General features: G+C 49.6%; 1 long non-coding RNA gene across 1 annotated transcript; it reads left to right on the forward strand.

Moving 5' to 3' along the window:
- Nucleotides 1-896: 896 nt before the first annotated feature.
- Nucleotides 897-1,446, forward strand: LOC311037686. The gene is made up of 3 exons (XR_014599994.1): nt 897-1,012; nt 1,123-1,225; nt 1,353-1,446. It is a non-coding gene; the product is annotated as an uncharacterized lncRNA (long non-coding RNA).
- The last annotated feature ends 13,837 nt before the right edge of the window (nt 1,447-15,283 follow it).

Raw genomic sequence — 15,283 nt, forward strand, 5'->3', positions numbered from 1 at the left:
AGCCATGGTACTGATGGCTCGAGGAGTGGCCTCGAGGTGGAAGCAGGTGAGTCGATGTTAATTCTATACTGCTTAGAGAAAGTGACCACTACACATACAATATACAGTTCATTTCACTGAAAGGGCTAATTTTATTGGAGAGACAGTATGCTGAGACTTTATGGAATGATTGTGTGTTCAGGACAAATTAATATACAGTACACTTCATCTACTCACTGCAGGCCATAGGTTACTTCTTTGGCAAAACCGCTCTCTCTGGAGAAGAGTTGGCAGCAATATTGCCAGAGGCTGTAAGGCGCCTAACAGCAATTGGTTTCACAGTAAGTCTTTCACATATTATGTAGATACTTACATATTATGTACATACTCCACATAAATGTTACAGAGATTATGTTAACATGTACACCGTGTGTCTCACAACAGGTCATTTCAGTGGTCTGTGACCAATCTTCAACAAACATGAAGACACTGAAGTTGCTGGGAGCCAGCCTGGATTCAGCAGATGCAACAGATGTGGCACACTGTATATTGGTGGAGGGGAAAAGAATTCCACTTATATTCGATGTGCCTCATCTTGTGAAGTCAATACGCAACAACCTTAAAAAACATGGTCTGCAGGTTAGTTTCATTATCAAATACAATACATGATTCAGCTAATTCCCAGACCTGTTTATCACCTACTGTGGTATTAGTGGGAATACATGTTGGACATAAATTGAGTACATTTGAATTACCATGGTGATGTCACAAACATTCCTGGCACTGTAATGACATTGAAGTATAGTAAAGACAATCGCTAAGAACCACATGTATCACATCAACTTCCATCTTGTGTTACAGATGGGCACAAAACAAATCAAGTGGAAACACTTGGAAGACTTTTATGCTCAGGACAAGCAGAACTGTGTCCGCCTGGCTCCAAAGTTGTCCAAGAAACACATTGAATTGCCACCTTTCACCAACATGCGTGTTCGACTTGCGACTCAAGTTTTCAGTCACACTGTGGCTGCAGGTGGGGAATCGACAAACAATTTATGATGCATCTGGGTACAGATGAGTTTGAGTTTGGAACACATTCACCTGTATTACAAGATGTAATGTAATAATCAAACAATCATATAGGGATGAAGACCATGATTGATTTAAAAAGGCTACCAAATGAGGCACACGAGACAGCAGACTTCTTTGAGGACATGAACAGGTTATTTGACATACTGAATTCAAGGTACTAATTCTGACTCTATTGGAAATGGCTACTGATCATCACAAATTTGTATTGTTTGTTTTATCAATATTAGTCAATGAAGGTGAAATTTGATATCTTTATTAATCAGCAAACACAAACTTTTCAGAAGCCTCTCTCATTCCAACCCTTGGTGCCGACCCCTCCGACAAAGAGGTGATGATGAGCAGATGAAGGTCCTCACGGACAGCCTTCAATGGATCTCATCTTGGACCTTCAGGTTGGTTAGAACACAATGCATGTGGTGTGATCAGAAAAAGGCAATGGACAAATGTCATTTTTCTCAATCTTTCTCATAAGATTTATCAATTGCATGTTCTGAGTAAGTGGAAGTATGCAGTATATTTCCATGAAATAGTCCTCAGAGTATTGGACACATCTAGATTTGTACAGTGATTGATTGACAGTATGCCATCATCATAATCATTCATCCAATAGATCACTGAGTTCTCTGTAATCTTACTATACAGGCCTGGATTCACTCCCCCTTGCCAGCGAGGTTTAATTTTGAGCATCCGAAGTGTCCTCCAAATTGTGCAACAGCTGGTGAATGAACATGGAGACATGAAATTCCTGTGCACAGCCAAGCTAAATCAGGACTGCCTCGAGGTAAGAACATAAGTAAGAATAACATTATGAATAAACATGGTAATTAATATTTTACTCTAAGCCATTTCATGTCTCCCCCACCCCCAGAATTTGTTCTCTGTGATCCGTGGCAAGGGTGGACATCGGTATAATCCCACAAGCACTGAGTTTGCTGCAGCACTCAAAAGTGCCTCTGTTGCTTGTCTGACAAACAGCATGGGAAGCAACTGTCTCATGGATAATGACGTCCCTTTGTTCAGTGCTGAACAGATCAATCCACCATGGACTGACCAGTCTGATGTCTCCAACCCCCCAACAGCATCTACTTCAAAGGTGTGTATCAACAAAAATCAATTGTGTATGCTGCCTGCGACGTGAGTGTTGAAGATAAATGCTCACCTTATAAGTTAGAATTTTGGCAGAATATACAGCTTCCTAGTGTAAATACAATTGACAAATTACAATTGCATTTACTGGACATACTGAAAATTCCTAATTGGCAACAGCAACATGTATTTTGTTGCACTGCACTGTTTTCACCTGGGTGCATAACATACAGATTTGTTTATGGAAGACTCCAAATATGGTGATGCATTTTGTGAACATAATTGTTATATTTGCCAAATGTGCATGTCTTCCTTGGAAAATGTGCTTCGTACACTCAATTGTTCTTTCCTGGTCAAGTAAAGAAATTAATGCATTTAAAAACAAATCACCTAACTCTATTTTCTGTCCATTCAGACAATTTAAAATAAATTCATCAAGTTGTTTCAACTTGTGCTTATGTTACAGTATGTTCCAGAGTGTGAAGACCTGACAGCGGTGACTGTTGAGACTGTAGCCTCAGACTGCATCAAAAATGAAGTGCTAACGTACATTTCTGGATGGCTGGTCAGACAGGTGCAGCAAGACCCACTTCTCTTGTCCTGCTGCAAATGTGAGGAGCTGCTTGTTCATTTCGATGACAGTGACCACAACTACTGTGCAACCTCTGGTGACTCCAATTCTTTTCTGAAGAGGAAAAGATACACACATGATTCAAACTTGATAGAACCATCCCAACTGTTCAAGGAAACAATTTTGAAAATGGAGTCCAGGGTAACCGAAGCGTTTAAATTTCACTGGAAGGAGAGCGGTCTCTTCAGCGCTCTGAGGCAAGAACTAAGAGACTCTGATGTTTTCTGCGGCCTCACACATGCACACCCAGAGCATGCCTTTGCTCTGCAAGAAAAAGTTGCAGAGAAATTTATTATGTGCAAGATAGGAGCAGAGTTGCGCCAAATTAACGTTTCCCTGAAGGAAGAGGGAACACGAGCTAAGAGGAAACTTAAATGTTTCACTGGTTCAGACAAATGAACGATTTAAGTTGTGTTTGTATATTGATTTCTTTATTTTATTTCAGTACCATCACTATGAGTTAGAGTTTATTTAGGATCCCTATTAGCTGTTACACCTGACAACAGCGATTCTATGTTATAGCTGAGCTTGCAGATCTGCTATTTCCAAATGATTTGTATGGATTTTGATTTCCAAACTTGTGAAATGGCATATTCTGCGTAACAAGTACTTTTACTTTTGATACTTTTTGAAGTACATTTTCATACCAATACTTTTGTACTTTTAAGTACATTTTGAATTCCGAACGTTTACTTATAACAGAGTATTTCTACATTGCAGTATTGGTTATTTTACTTAAGTAAAATATTTGAGTACTTTTCCCACCACTGATATTGTATGTAACGTTTGGCAGCTCATCAGTTTTGGGGACACACATGGGGCAAATAAATCCTCTTGAAACTTGTTTAAGTCTTTGTTATTGTCTTTGCAAATTGGGCCTTCCAAATATGTAGAAAAGGTTTCGTTTTAACCACAACATGTTATTACATGGGTATGCATGGGTATACAGTACATGGGTATACAGTACATGGGTATGCATAGAATTGGACCATCTCTTTTTTTCCCTGTCCACTTGTTTCCAATTTGAAGGCCAGCGCAACTTCAGGCAAACCCTTTTGTTAAAATTAGATATTTACAGTATGCCCTTTTGTCATCACACTCAAACACCACTGTTCGCTTTGTTTTTGTTTACTATAGCCTACACACGTTTATCTTAACCTAATCTAATTAAGTCATGCAACAAAATGACTGTTGGCTGACACTATCAATATTATGCTTCATCTAAAAATACCGACATGTACACCGTACAGCACTTAGAAACGCTATACCTTACCGATAACATGCGACGCACAACCAAAACATTGCTCATCCACATGACGTTGCCAGCCAGGGAGAGGGGAGGGGGAGGGGGACGGTGGTGGGATGGTCGGGGGAGAAGAAAACCACGCCTACTTAGGAGACCATTTGTAGGATTTGTGTACCACTTCGCCTCTAGTGGATCCAATGGAGAATGCGTATCTTCTATATTAACAATCTTTGGGTATAGAGCATAGAGGTATAATATAACTAGGTATAGAGCATCGCAGTTGCGCAGAATCCGGGTGCCGGAAGTAAATACTCAATGCATTTTTCCCATTGACTTTTCCAAAAATATAAAATATCAATGAATTTAAGCCTAGAATCAAGCCATCCAGGATTCTGGTGAATCATGACCATAAAACATTTTTTTCTGTGATTTTTTACATTTTATATTTAATGATATGATATACTATGTTTAATAAATACCCTTTGTTTTGCCGTTTTCAAAAAAGTTTTTTCACAGAATCAAACGTTTTATGGTCATGATTCACCAGGATCCTGGATAGCTTGATTCTAGGCTTAAATTAATTTATATAAATATTTTCGGAAAAGTCAATGGGAAAAATGCATTGAGTATTTACTTCCGGCAACTGGAAGTGGGCGGGAACTGCGACGCTCTATAAGGAAGTGGGATTTCCCCAACCAACCAGAGTGCAGTGGGCGTCGGTCCACATGTTGTGACGTCAGGGCTCTGGGCTGTGTGCACCCAGCAAAATAGAACCCCCAGTAGAATTTCGAGCGAGATTAATAGCGAGTTTCAAAAATCAAAGTGCCAATCCTCTGCACAAACTGGATGCAGGACACCTTTGTCGACACCTTTGACACCGTTAATCACCCAATTATGATCAATAAGCTCAAAGCAATAGGTTTTGATGACACGTCAGTGAACCCAGTGACTTGTGGTGTTCCTCAAGGAAGTATACTAGGACCCTTACTGTTCCTGATATATGTGAATGACATGTCTTCAGCCTGCGACTGCAACCTGTTCCTGTTCGCAGATGACTCGGCCCTGCTAGTCTCGGACAGGGACAGGCTGCAGGTTGAGAAAACTCTCAGCTCCGAACTCAACAAGATCTGCATCTGGCTCTCCGACAACAAGCTTTCATTACACCTGGGTAAAACGGAATGCATCCTCTTTGGGTCCACTCCTAACCTTAGAAAGGCAGAGAGTTTCACGATCAAAGCGGGTGATGATATCATCAAAAGAAAAAAACGAAATTACCTATCTGGGCTCTATCTTGGAGGCTGACCTCTCTGGTGACAAAAATGCTGAAAAAACGATCAAAACGGTCCACAAAAAAACACGCTATTTGGGGAGGATTGATCGTCTAGTCAGTAAGAATACTCTGAAGACTCTTGCAGTGGCCCTCATACAAGGTCATTACGATTATGCATGCACTTCGTGGTATCACAACACCTCCAAGGCCTTAAAAACAAGGCTCCAAACATCCCAAAACAAACTTGTAAGGCTACTTCTTGGCCTCAATTACAAAACCCATCTAACCCCTGATCATTTTGATAGGATTGAATGGCTTAGGGTTGAGGACAGAGTACAGCAACCTGCTATGGGCCTGGTCTTCAAGATATACCACAACATTGGGATCGCCCTGTATTTGTCAAAATACTTCCAAAATGTTAATGATGTCCATGGTCACAATACCAGAGGCAGCTCCACAAACCTTGTCCAACCCTTTTCTGGCTCAACAAAGGGAAGTAACTCGTTCTCATGCTATTCATCAAAAATGTGGAACGCCCTACCAAAAGGAGTAAAGGAGTGTAAAACCCTACTCTCTTTCAAAACTGCCCTAAAGATACACCTTCAGGAGGCTGCAATTGGAAAATGGCCCGTCTAAGTCCTAACCTACCCCCCTACCCCCCCCCCTCTCCTTCTTCTTTTGTACATATTTCTCACTCTTCATACCAGTAACCTGTAAACTGATTGTATGACATTCTATAGTAGTTGTGTATATCTGTCTGTCTCTTATATGTCATCATGATTTGTGTGCGTGGGGAACTCATTTGAAACAAGCTCAGTGCTTTTATGAGTCTTCCAGTTTAGTAGACCTTGTATTGTGAACTTGTACTTCCATGTACTGTTGTTCTCATGTCTTACTAAATAAAGTACATCAATCAATCAATCAATCAATCAGGAAAAGTTGTACAGTCGATCCTTGACTACAAAAAGAAATGTCATTTGAGACAGGAGAATCATACACTGGGGCCGCCAGTAGAGAGGTGGTAGAGTGGCGGGTAGAGTGAACTGCAAACCGCAAGGTTCAGTTTAGCATTTACCATTACCAGTGTTTTGTACATATATGGTATTGTAACAGCTAAGTATTACTCCCCAAAGAACATGTGCAACATAACATACTGTGCTTTATATTTTGTCTCCAATATTTGTATTTGGAAATAACGTTTTTGTACGACATTAAATGCTTTGAATATGTTATTTCGAAAAAAATCTGGAGAACTTTTCAGATTAACCTTGGTACAGTTAAAGATGGCCCCAACAGACTGAATTTATTTTCACTAAAGGTGTATTCTTGGATGATCAAGCAAACGGTAGAAGGAGCACATACACATTTTGAGGAGGGTCTGACCACTGTAGATATAAAAGGAGTATGCGCAGCTGATATCCACAATGCAATGCTTACTTGTTTTAAAATATAGCCAAACTTTCCTCAGACACAGAGGAAGACTGTCCTGTCGAAATATATGTTTCTTTGTTTTAATAAAAATGTGTATTGCATCATGACATCAAGAGCTGTGCAGCCTTTATTTTATTATCAATATCTGTCTTTTGATTTGATGCTAGTACATTGATTATTAAAGTTCCATTAATGTATTCCATTATGTATACCTGGACCCACTTGTCCTTTATAATTCACAATTCTGTTTTTGGCATATTTTTGCTTTTAATAAAAACATGTTACCTCTATGTATCTAGCTATTACTGCATACTATTAATGTGTCTATACACTATACAAACTATACAAAAACTGTACTTAAGTACAATATTTATGTATTTTTTTTACTTTTCTGGAGTATTTATAGTTTTAAGTATTTTTACTTCAACTACACTACATCTCAGAGGCAAATATTGTACTTTTACTCCACTACAATTATTTTAAAAATAGTTATTTTCTAGAATTAGATTATTATTTAAAAACATAGACTAAACACTGTGGCCCTATAGATTTAGGCCATTAGAAAATAGCCGATCTACAAGCTCACAATGCGTCGCTATGAGAGGCATTGTGAGCTTGTCTCAGAGCAGAGCAGTCTCAGAGAAGAGCGTCTCAGAGAGGAGCAGTCTCAGAGCGGAGCAGTCTCAGAGCGGAGCGTCTCAGAGCGGAGCAGTCTCAGAGCAGAGCGTCTCAGAGCAGAGCGTCTCAGAGCAGAGCGTCTCAGAGAAGAGCGTCTCAGAGCAGAGCAGTCTCAGAGCGGAGCGTCTCAGAGCGGAGCGTGTCAGAGCAGAGCAGTCTCAGAGCAGAGCGTCTCAGAGCAGAGGTGTCTCAGAGCAGAGTGGAGCATCTCAGAGCGGAGCAGTCTCAGAGCAGATCGTCTCAGAGCAGAGTGTCTCAGAGCAGAGCAGTCTCAGAGCAGAGCGGAGCGTCTCAGAGCAGAGCGGAGCGTCTCAGAGCAGAGCGTCTCAGAGCAGAGCGTCTCAGAGCAGAGCAGTCTCGCGTCTCAGAGCAGAGCAGTCTCAGAGCAGAGCAGTCTCAGAGCAGAGCGTCTCAGAGCAGAGCAGTCTCAGAGCAGAGCGTCTCAGAGCAGAGCGTCTCAGAGCAGAGCAGTCTCAGCGCAGAGCGTCTCAGAGCAGAGCGTCTCAGTCTCAGAGCAGAGCGTCTCAGAGCAGAGCGTCTCAGAGCAGAGCAGTCTCAGAGCGGAGCGTCTCAGAGCGGAGCGAGCAGTCTCAGAGCAGAGCGTCTCAGAGCAGAGCAGTCTCAGAGCAGAGCGGAGCGTCTCAGAGCAGAGCGTCTCAGAGCAGAGCGTCTCAGAGCAGAGCAATCTCAGAGCAGAGCGTCTCAGAGCAGAGCGTCTCAGAGAAGAGCGTCTCAGAGAAGAGCGTCTCAGAGCAGAGCGTCTCAGAGCAGAGCGTCTCAGAGCAGAGCAGTCTCAGAACAGAGCGTCTCAGAGCAGAGCGTCTCAGAGCAGAGCGTCTCAGAGAAGAGCGTCTCAGAGCAGAGCGTCTCAGAGCAGAGCGTCTCAGAGCAGAGCAGTCTCAGAGCAGAGCAGTCTCAGAGCAGAGCGTCTCAGAGCAGAGCAGTCTCAGAGCAGAGCGTCTCAGAGCAGAGCAGTCTCAGAGCAGAGCGTCTCAGAGCAGAGCAGTCTCAAAGCAGAGCGTCTCAGAGCGGAGCAGTCTCAGAGCAGAGCGTCTCAGAGCAGAGCGTCTCAGAGCAGAGCGTCTCAGAGCAGAGCAGTCTCAGAGCAGAGCGTCTCAGAGCAGAGCAGTCTCAGATTAGAGCGTCTCAGAGCAGAGCGTCTCAGAGCGGAGCAGTCTCAGAGCAGAGCGTCTCAGAGCGGAGCAGTCTCAGAGCAGAGCGTCTCAGAGCAGAGCGTCTCAGCAGAGCAGTCTCAGAGCAGAGTGGAGCGTCTCAGAGCAGAGCGTCTCAGAGCAGAGCAGTCTCAGAACAGAGCGTCTCAGAGCAGAGCGTCTCAGAGCAGAGCAGTCTCAGAGCGGAGCGTCTCAGAGCGGAGCGTCTCAGAGCGGAGCGTCTCAGAGCGGAGCGTCTCAGAGCGTCTCAGAGCGGAGCGTCTCAGAGCAGAGCAGTCTCAGAGCAGAGCGTCTCAGAGCAGAGCAGTCTCAGAGCAGAGCGGAGCGTCTCAGAGCGGAGCAGTCTCAGAGCAGAGCGTCTCAGAGCAGAGCGTCTCATAGCGGAGCAGTCTCAGAGCAGAGCAGTCTCAGAGCAGAGCGTCTCAGAGCAGAGCAGTCTCAGAGCAGAGCGGAGCGTCTCAGAGAGGAGCAGTCTCAGAGCAGAGCGTCTCAGAGCAGAGCGTCTCAGAGCAGAGCAGTCTCAGAGCAGAGCGGAGCGTCTCAGAGCGGAGCAGTCTCAGAGCAGAGCGTCTCAGAGCAGAGCAGTCTCAGAGCAGAGCGGAGCGTCTCAGAGCAGAGCGTCTCAGAGCGGAGCAGTCTCAGAGCAGAGCGTCTCAGAGCAGAGCAGTCTCAGAGCAGAGCAGTCTCAGAGCGGAACGTCTCAGAGCGGAGCAGTCTCAAAGCAGAGCGTCTCAGAGCAGAGCGTCTCAGAGCAGAACGTCTCAGAGAAGAGCGTCTCAGAGCAGAGCGTCTCAGAGCAGAGCGTCTCAGAGCAGAGCGTCTCAGAGCAGAGCAGTCTCAGAGCAGAGCGTCTCAGAGCGGAGCGTCTCAGAGCGGAGCGTGTCAGAGCGGAGCAGTCTCAGAGCAGAGCAGTCTCAGAGCAGAGCGTCTCAGAGCAGAGCAGTCTCAGAGCAGAGCGGAGCGTCTCAGAGCGGAGCAGTCTCAGAGCAGAACGTCTCAGAGAAGAGTGTCTCAGAGCAGAGCAGTCTCAAAGCAGAGCGGAGCGTCTCAGAGCAGAGCGGAGCGTCTCAGAGCAGAGCGTCTCAGAGCAGAGCAGTCTCAGAGCGTCTCAGTCTCAGAGCAGAGCAGTCTCAGAGCAGAGCGTCTCAGAGAAGAGCGTCTCAGAAAAGAGCGTGTCAGAGCAGAGCGTCTCAGATTAGAGCGTCTCAGAGCAGAGCGTCTCAGAGCAGAGCAGTCTCAGAGCAGAGCAGTCTCAGAGCGGAGCAGTCTCAGACCAGAGCGTCTCTGAGCAGAGCAGTCTCAGAGCAGAGCGTTTCAGAGCAGAGCAGTCTCAGAGCAGAGCGGAGCAGTCTCAGAGCAGAGCGTCTCAGAGCAGAGCGTCTCAGAGCAGAGCAGTCTCAGAGCAGAGTGGAGCGTCTCAGAGCGTCTCAGAGCAGAGCAGTCTCAGAACAGAGCGTCTCAGAGCAGAGCGTCTCAGAGCAGAGCAGTCTCAGAGCAGAGCGTCTCAGAGCAGAGCGTCTCAGAGCGGAGCAGTCTCAGAGCAGAGCAGTCTCAGAGCAGAGCAGTCTCAGATTAGAGCGTCTCAGAGCAGAGCGTCTCAGAGCGGAGCAGTCTCAGAGCAGAGCGTCTCAGAGCGGAGCAGTCTCAGAGCGGAGCGTCTCAGAGCGGAGCGTCTCAGAGCGTCTCAGAGCGGAGCGTCTCAGAGCAGAGCAGTCTCAGAGCAGAGCGTCTCAGAGCAGAGCAGTCTCAGAGCAGAGCGTCTCAGAGCGGAGCGTCTCAGAGCGGAGCGTCTCAGAGCGGAGCGTCTCAGAGCGTCTCAGAGCGGAGCGTCTCAGAGCAGAGCAGTCTCAGAGCAGAGCGTCTCAGAGCAGAGCAGTCTCAGAGCAGAGCGGAGCGTCTCAGAGCGGCGCAGTCTCAGAGCAGAGCGTCTCAGAGCAGAGCGTCTCATAGCGGAGCAGTCTCAGAGCAGAGCAGTCTCAGAGCAGAGCGTCTCAGAGCAGAGCAGTCTCAGAGCAGAGCGGAGCGTCTCAGAGAGGAGCAGTCTCAGAGCAGAGCGTCTCAGAGCAGAGCGTCTCAGAGCAGAGCAGTCTCAGAGCAGAGCGGAGCGTCTCAGAGCGGAGCAGTCTCAGAGCAGAGCGTCTCAGAGCAGAGCAGTCTCAGAGCAGAGCGGAGCGTCTCAGAGCAGAGCGTCTCAGAGCGGAGCAGTCTCAGAGCAGAGCGTCTCAGAGCAGAGCAGTCTCAGAGCAGAGCAGTCTCAGAGCGGAACGTCTCAGAGCGGAGCAGTCTCAAAGCAGAGCGTCTCAGAGCAGAGCGTCTCAGAGCAGAGCGTCTCAGAGAAGAGCGTCTCAGAGCAGAGCGTCTCAGAGCAGAGCGTCTCAGAGCAGAGCGTCTCAGAGCAGAGCAGTCTCAGAGCAGAGCGTCTCAGAGCGGAGCGTCTCAGAGCGGAGCGTCTCAGAGCGGAGCGTGTCAGAGCGGAGCAGTCTCAGAGCAGAGCAGTCTCAGAGCAGAGCGTCTCAGAGCAGAGCAGTGTCAGAGCAGAGCGGAGCGTCTCAGAGCGGAGCAGTCTCAGAGCAGAACGTCTCAGAGAAGAGTGTCTCAGAGCAGAGCAGTCTCAAAGCAGAGCGGAGCGTCTCAGAGCAGAGCGGAGCGTCTCAGAGCAGAGCGTCTCAGAGCAGAGCAGTCTCAGAGCGTCTCAGTCTCAGAGCAGAGCAGTCTCAGAGCAGAGCGTCTCAGAGAAGAGCGTCTCAGAAAAGAGCGTGTCAGAGCAGAGCGTCTCAGATTAGAGCGTCTCAGAGCAGAGCGTCTCAGAGCAGAGCAGTCTCAGAGCAGAGCAGTCTCAGAGCGGAGCAGTCTCAGACCAGAGCGTCTCTGAGCAGAGCAGTCTCAGAGCAGAGCGTCTCAGAGCAGAGCAGTCTCAGAGCAGAGTGGAGCGTCTCAGAGCGTCTCAGAGCAGAGCAGTCTCAGAACAGAGCGTCTCAGAGCAGAGCGTCTCAGAGCAGAGCAGTCTCAGAGCAGAGCGTCTCAGAGCAGAGCGTCTCAGAGCGGAGCAGTCTCAGAGCAGAGCAGTCTCAGAGAAGAGCAGTCTCAGATTAGAGCGTCTCAGAGCAGAGCGTCTCAGAGCGGAGCAGTCTCAGAGCAGAGCGTCTCAGAGCGGAGCAGTCTCAGAGCGGAGCGTCTCAGAGCGGAGCGTCTCAGAGCGTCTCAGAGCGGAGCGTCTCAGAGCAGAGCAGTCTCAGAGCAGAGCGTCTCAGAGCAGAGCAGTCTCAGAGCAGAGCGTCTCAGAGCGGAGCGTCTCAGAGCGGAGCGTCTCAGAGCGGAGCGTCTCAGAGCAGAGCAGTCTCAGAGCAGAGCGTCTCAGAGCAGAGCAGTCTCAGAGCAGAGCGGAGCGTCTCAGAGCGGAGCAGTCTCAGAGCAGAGCGTCTCAGAGCAGAGCGTCTCATAGCGGAGCAGTCTCAGAGCAGAGCGTCTCAGAGCAGAGCAGTCTCAGAGCAGAGCGGAGCGTCTCAGAGAGGAGCAGTCTCAGAGCAGAGCGTCTCAGAGCAGAGCGTCTCAGAGCAGAGCAGTCTCAGAGCAGAGCGGAGCGTCTCAGAGCGGAGCAGTCTCAGAGCAGAGCGTCTCAGAGCAGAGCAGTCTCAGAGCAGAGCGGAGCGTCTCAGAGCAGAGCATCTCAGAGCGGAGCAGTCTCAGAGCAGAGCGTCTCAGAGCAGAGCAGTCTCAGAGCAGAGCAGTCTCAGAGCGGAACGTCTCAGAGCGGAGCAGTCTCAAAGCAGAGCGTCTCAGAGCAGAGCGTCTCAGAGCAGAGCGTCTCAGAGAAGAGCGTCTCAGAGCAGAGCGTCTCAGAGCAGAGCGTCTCAGAGCAGAGCGTCTCAGAGCAGAGCAGTCTCAGAGCAGAGCGTCTCAGAGCGGAGCGTCTCAGAGCGGAGCGTCTCAGAGCGGAGCGTGTCAGAGCGGAGCAGTCTCAGAGCAGAGCAGTCTCAGAGCAGAGCGTCTCAGAGCAGAGCAGTCTCAGAGCAGAGCGGAGCGTCTCAGAGCGGAGCAGTCTCAGAGCAGAACGTCTCAGAGAAGAGTGTCTCAGAGCAGAGCAGTCTCAAAGCAGAGCGGAGCGTCTCAGAGCAGAGCGGAGCGTCTCAGAGCAGAGCGTCTCAGAGCAGAGCAGTCTCAGAGCGTCTCAGTCTCAGGGCGTCTCAGTCTCAGAGCAGAGCGTCTCAGAGAAGAGCGTCTCAGAAAAGAGCGTGTCAGAGCAGAGCTTCTCAGATTAGAGCGTCTCAGAGCAGAGCGTCTCAGAGCAGAGCAGTCTCAGAGCAGAGCAGTCTCAGAGCGGAGCAGTCTCAGACCAGAGCGTCTCTGAGCAGAGCAGTCTCAGAGCAGAGCGTTTCAGAGCAGAGCAGTCTCAGAGCAGAGCGGAGCGTCTCAGAGCGGAGCAGTCTCAGAGCAGAGCGTCTCAGAGCAGAGCGTCTCAGAGCAGAGCAGTCTCAGAGCAGAGTGGAGCGTCTCAGAGCGTCTCAGAGCAGAGCAGTCTCAGAACAGAGCGTCTCAGAGCAGAGCGTCTCAGAGCAGAGCAGTCTCAGAGCAGAGCGTCTCAGAGCAGAGCGTCTCAGAGCGGAGCAGTCTCAGAGCAGAGCAGTCTCAGAGCAGAGCAGTCTCAGATTAGAGCGTCTCAGAGCAGAGCGTCTCAGAGCGGATTAGTCTCAGAGCAGAGCGTCTCAGAGCGGAGCAGTCTCAGAGCAGAGCGTCTCAGAGCAGAGCGTCTCAGAGAAGAGCGTCTCAGAGCAGAGCATGTCAGAGCAGAGCGTCTCAGAGCAGAGCAGTCTCAGAGCAGAGCAGTCTCAGAGCAGAGCGTCTCAGAGCAGAGCAGTATCAGAGCAGAGCGTCTCAGAGCAGAGCAGTCTCAGAGCAGAGCGTCTCAGAGCAGAGCAGTCTCAGAGCAGAGCAGTCTCAGATTAGAGCGTCTCAGAGCAGAGCGTCTCAGAGCGGAGCAGTCTCAGAGCAGAGCGTCTCAGAGCGGAGCAGTCTCAGAGCAGAGCGTCTCAGAGCAGAGCGTCTCAGCAGAGCAGTCTCAGAGCAGAGTGGAGCGTCTCAGAGCAGAGCGTCTCAGAGCAGAGCAGTCTCAGAACAGAGCGTCTCAGAGCAGAGCGTCTCAGAGCAGAGCAGTCTCAGAGCAGAGCGTCTCAGAGCGGAGCGTCTCAGAGCGGAGCGTCTCAGAGCGTCTCAGAGCGGAGCGTCTCAGAGCAGAGCAGTCTCACAGCAGAGCGTCTCAGAGCAGAGCAGTCTCAGAGCAGAGCGGAGCGTCTCAGAGCGGAGCAGTCTCAGAGCAGAGCGTCTCAGAGCAGAGCGTCTCATAGCGGAGCAGTCTCAGAGCAGAGCAGTCTCAGAGCAGAGCGTCTCAGAGCAGAGCAGTCTCAGAGCAGAGCGGAGCGTCTCAGAGAGGAGCAGTCTCAGAGCAGAGCGTCTCAGAGCGGAGCAGTCTCAGAGCAGAGCGTCTCAGAGCGGAGCAGTCTCAGAGCAGAGCGTCTCAGAGCAGAGCGTCTCAGAGAAGAGCGTCTCAGAGCAGAGCGTCTCAGAGCAGAGCGTCTCAGAGCAGAGCAGTCTCAGAGCAGAGCAGTCTCAGAGCAGAGCGTCTCAGAGCAGAGCAGTATCAGAGCAGAGCGTCTCAGAGCAGAGCAGTCTCAGAGCAGAGCGTCTCAGAGCAGAGCAGTCTCAAAGCAGAGCGTCTCAGAGCGGAGCAGTCTCAGAGCAGAGCGTCTCAGAGCAGAGCGTCTCAGAGCAGAGCGTCTCAGAGCAGAGCAGTCTCAGAGCAGAGCGTCTCAGAGCAGAGCAGTCTCAGATTAGAGCGTCTCAGAGCAGAGCGTCTCAGAGCGGAGCAGTCTCAGAGCAGAGCGTCTCAGAGCGGAGCAGTCTCAGAGCAGAGCGTCTCAGAGCAGAGCGTCTCAGCAGAGCAGTCTCAGAGCAGAGTGGAGCGTCTCAGAGCAGAGCGTCTCAGAGCAGAGCAGTCTCAGAACAGAGCGTCTCAGAGCAGAGCGTCTCAGAGCAGAGCAGTCTCAGAGCAGAGCGTCTCAGAGCGGAGCGTCTCAGAGCGGAGCGTCTCAGAGCGTCTCAGAGCGGAGCGTCTCAGAGCAGAGCAGTCTCAGAGCAGAGCGTCTCAGAGCAGAGCAGTCTCAGAGCAGAGCGGAGCGTCTCAGAGCGGAGCAGTCTCAGAGCAGAGCGTCTCAGAGCAGAGCGTCTCATAGCGGAGCAGTCTCAGAGCAGAGCAGTCTCAGAGCAGAGCGTCTCAGAGCAGAGCAGTCTCAGAGCAGAGCGGAGCGTCTCAGAGAGGAGCAGTCTCAGAGCAGAGCGTCTCAGAGCAGAGCGTCTCAGAGCAGAGCAGTCTCAGAGCAGAGCGGAGCGTCTCAGAGCGGAGCAGTCTCAGAGCAGAGCGTCTCAGAGCAGAGCAGTCTCAGAGCAGAGCGGAGCGTCTCAGAGCAGAGCGTCTCAGAGCGGAGCAGTCTCAGAGCAGAGCATCTCAGAGCAGAGCAGTCTCAGAGCAGAGCAGTCTCAGAGCGGAACGTCTCAGAGCGGAGCAGTCTCAAAGCAGAGCGTCTCAGAGCAGAGCGTCTCAGAGCAGAGCGTCTCAGAGAAGAGCGTCTCAGAGCAGAGCGTCTCAGAGCAGAGCGTCTCAGAGCAGAGCGTCTCAGAGCAGAGCAGTCTCAGAGCAGAGCGTC

The sequence above is a fragment of the Gymnoscopelus microlampas genome (assembly GCF_963454915.1).
Source record: "Gymnoscopelus microlampas genome assembly, chromosome: 21".
NCBI lineage: Eukaryota > Metazoa > Chordata > Actinopteri > Myctophiformes > Myctophidae > Gymnoscopelus > Gymnoscopelus microlampas.